Source organism: Acipenser ruthenus, chromosome 5 (assembly GCF_902713425.1).
Source record: "Acipenser ruthenus chromosome 5, fAciRut3.2 maternal haplotype, whole genome shotgun sequence".
In the NCBI taxonomy this organism is placed as follows: domain Eukaryota; kingdom Metazoa; phylum Chordata; class Actinopteri; order Acipenseriformes; family Acipenseridae; genus Acipenser; species Acipenser ruthenus.
Window position 1 is genome coordinate 47,329,447 of NC_081193.1, and position 4,326 is coordinate 47,333,772.

A 4,326-nucleotide genomic window follows, 5' to 3' on the forward strand; every position below is an offset into this window, starting at 1 on the left:
ACCTGATTTTCTGTTTGTTGTTCTGTCTGGCCTTGTGACTTTGGAAACTAGTGGTTATCTATTAATAATAATAATAATAATAATAATAATAATAATAATAATAATAATAATAATAATACAATAAGTGGTCTGTTTCTGCCCAAACAAAACCAATTTAAATACTTACAGGATCAATCTACAGCCAAAAACTATGGTTAACATTAAAAAACATAGAACACATTACCAGAAACTTTCCAGAGACAACACCAATTACAGAAAAAAGGAGTAGTCTATGAGGCATCATAAGAAACGCTTAACTGCAACATTAAGTATACGTTCCAATGAAAACATACGTTTTGTTGTCTATGTGAGGGAAATGCCACACACAAACAAATCAAAAGATCACATTAATGCAAAAATATTTTTGTGACCATGTTGACTAATAATTTTGTTGTTGGTGGTGGTGTTAGTTTTTGGGGAAGGTATATTGGCACATTATGTCTTGCCAAGTCTTTACTAAATGTGTCCATAATTCAACCTTTAAAAAAAAAAAAAGCTGTACCCCTGGTTTCAGTTCTTCGGAAACACACATTTGCTTTCTATTCGGCATAGTTAAAATAATGCAAAATAGTCGGCACTGTAAATGTTTATTATGTTACCATTTACTTCCCATCTCGCCATAATTATGTGTGCCATTTAAGATGTTTACAACATCAAAAACATTAACCTCAAGATAAAACTATAACTAACAATGATAAATATTGTATTAAAGCCATCATAAAAATGATCCAAAGGGACTTGGTATTACTTTCTGTCACTTTGGCACCAGCCAGATCGGGAGGGACAGATGACTACTGTGACCTGCAGTAATCTATCGCCCTGCAGTCGGCAGCTACAAAATGACTGTGGTCGCAGTGGAGCAGCATAGCCATCAGGGATGACACGGCACCCCAGGTCTGGAGTCGATAAAAAAAACTAAGGCGCCAGTTGAACATCCCGCTACAGCAATTCCCAAAATTAGATAATAATGGTGAGGACCAACAAAGACGTAGCTTTGCTGTATCACTCCATTCATCATACTGCCCCTTCCTATCTCCAATCCCTCGTGTCTCCTTATATTCCCTCTCACCTTTGCTCTCCTCTGCTCATCCTCTACTGGCTGACTTGTTATGCCTTCTCTTCGCTCCTTCCTCCCATGCTTGCTCCTTCTCTTCCCTTGTCCCCCTGTGGTGGAACCAGCTACCAGTTATCCTCAGGACTGTTCAGTCTTTTTCTGCTTTGCGTCATCTTCTCAAAACTCACTTATTCAATCTTTATTTGTAAATTCCTATTTATATATATTTTTGTATTTGCTGTCTTTATTTATATTTATTGTGTATATATTGCATACAGTGCCTATAGAAAGTCTGCAACCGCTTGAACTTTTTCACATTTTGTTGTGTCAGTGCCTCAGAGTTTCATGCATTTAAATGAGGATTTTTTCCCACTTATCTACACACCATACTCCACACTGTTAAGGGGAAAAAAGTTTTTATTGAGAAAAAAATTATATATTAAAAATACAAAACTGAAAGATCATAACTGGATAAGTCTCCACACCCCGGAGTTAATACTTGGTGGAAGCACCTTTGGCAGCAATTACAGCTGTGAGTCTTTTGGGATAGGTCTCTACCAAATCTGCACCCCTAGATTTGGCAATATTTGACCATTCTTCTTTACAAAACTGTTCAAGCTCTGTCAAGTTCCTTGGGGAGCGCTGATGGACAGCAATCTTCAAGTCATGCCACAAATCTTCGATTGGATTTAGGTCGGGGCTCTGACTGGGCCACTCAAGGACATTTACCTTTTTGTTCCTTAGCCACTCCAGTGTAGCTTTGGCTGTGTGCTTTGGGTCGTTGTCACGCTGAAAGGTGAACTTCCGTCCCAGTTTCAGCTTTCTTGCAGAGGGCAGCAGGTTTTCCTCAAGGACTTCTCTGTACTTTGCTCCATTCATTTTCCCTTCTATCCTGACAAGTGCACCAGTCTCTGCCGATGAGAAACATCCCCATGCTGCCACCACCATGCTTCACAGTAGGGATGGTGTTCTTTGGGTGATGCACTGTGTTGGGTTTGCGCCAAACATAACGCTTTGCATTTAGGCCAAAAAGTTCCATTTTAGTTTCGTCAAACCACAAAACTTTTTGCCACATGGCTACAGAATCTCCTGAGTGTCTTTTTGCATACTTCAAACGGGATTCAAGGTGGGCTTTCTTGAGTAATGGCTTCCTTCTTGCCACCCTACCATACAGGCCAGATTTGTGGAGTGCTTGGGATATTGTTGTCACATGCATACTTTGACCAGTCTTGGCCATAAAAGCCTGTAGCTCTTGCAAAGTTGCCATTGGCCTCTTGGTAGCCTCTCTGATCAGTCTCCTTCTTGCTCGGTCATCCAGTTTGGAGGGACGGCCTGATCTAGGCAGGGTCTTGGTGGTGCCATACACCTTCCACTTCTTAATAATCGTCTTGACCATGCTCCAAGGGATATTCAAGGCCTTTGATTTTTTTTATACCCATCCCCTGATCTGTGCCTTTCAACAACTTTGTCCCGGAGTTCTTTTGAAAGTACCTTGGTGCTCATGGTTGAGTCTTTGCTTTGAAATGCACTACCCAGCAGAGGGAACCTACAGGAACTGCTGAATTTATCCTGAAATCATGGGAATCACTACAATTTAACACAGGTGGAGGCCACTTACCTTGGTGTGTGATTTTGAAGGCGATTGGTTACACATGAGCTAGTTTAGGATTGCTATTACAAGGGGGGTGGACACTTATCCAAACAAGCTCTTTCAGTTTTTATTTTTAAATAATTTTCTACAAATTTCTACAATATTTTTTTCACTTGGAAGTTGTGGGGTAGGATGTGTAGATAAATGAAAAAAAAAAAAAAATTAATGCATTTTAATTCCAGACTATAAGGCAACAAAAGGTGAACATTTTGAAAGGGGGTGTAGACTTTCTATAGGCACTGTATATGTGTTTGTTTTTGCATTTTTATTGCCTGTATTTATATACTTTATATTTTGTTTAATTTTCTGTAAGTTGCTTTGGATAAAGGCGTCTTCTAAATAATAATAATAATATTATTATTATTTAGCAGACACCTTTATCCAAGGCAACTTACAGAGACTACAGTGTGTGAACTATGCATCAGCTGCAGAGTCACTTACAATTACATCTCACCTGAAAGACAGAGCACAAGGAGGTTAAGTGACTTGCTCAGGGTCACACACTGAGCAAGTGGCTGAGGTGGGATTTGAACCGGGACCTCCTGGTTACAAGCCCTTTTCTTTAACCACTGGACCACACAGCCAATAATAATAACAAACTTTTACTCCCACAGCCTAGTTAGCTTCAACACTTTTCCATGAGTTGTTTATATTCCTGCTATAAATTAATATTCCTTTAAATGCAAAAGACTCCCATAATTCACAGACCTTTTAACTTAATATATATATAAACACCATCATATTTCTCATTAGCTCTGAATGTAACACATGTAACACAACATTAAGGACTCTGGAAATGTCAAAATCACTCCTTATGAGTTTTTAAAGATTGTAATCAAGAAAATGTTTGTTTAGGAAGCCTAGGCTATATAACTAAAAATATGTGAACACCAAGTCTTCAGCCTTCATTACAAAGCAGGAAGGAGAGTTCCTAACTGTAACACGCAGAACGTGGAATGGGCCTTTTTCAAAACATCACATGCAGACTTCCATAGCGAAAGGCTGTGCATAACAGCTGAGATATATGAAATTATTTAAGTAGATATAACCTGAGTCCAAAACATAAATGAAAAAGTATATCCTTGTTGACAAGTGCCTAATCATTCTAGAAATTATACAAATATGTCCCTTGTTCAAAGCAGTGCTTTTTCAGTTTCAGCATTTCAATTCAGTTTTAGTTTTGACTTAGTTGGTAAGATTATTATTTTGTTTCTATTTAGTTTTCATTCTAAATTATTATTTTGTTTTTGTTTCAGTTAACTAAATTCAGAAAGATATATTTCAGTTTTAGAATTGTTTTTTCAGTTTCAGTATTTGTTCATTTTAAGAGACTTTTTTAGGTTCACACTGAGTTACTGCATAAAACACAACAAACAAACAAAGAACAAATGTATTAATCACTTAAAATTCCAGTTCTCTTTTTTTGACAGTGCAAACACATTCATCCATGTGCTTTGGGCAACAATGCCAGTTATTGTAAGTGAACTGTCTACAGAGACTTCAAAAGATTGTGGTTCAGTTTCAAAAAGACCCCTGTTTCAAGGGTAGATTCTGCTCTGTTTCTCTTATAACTTCTAAGATA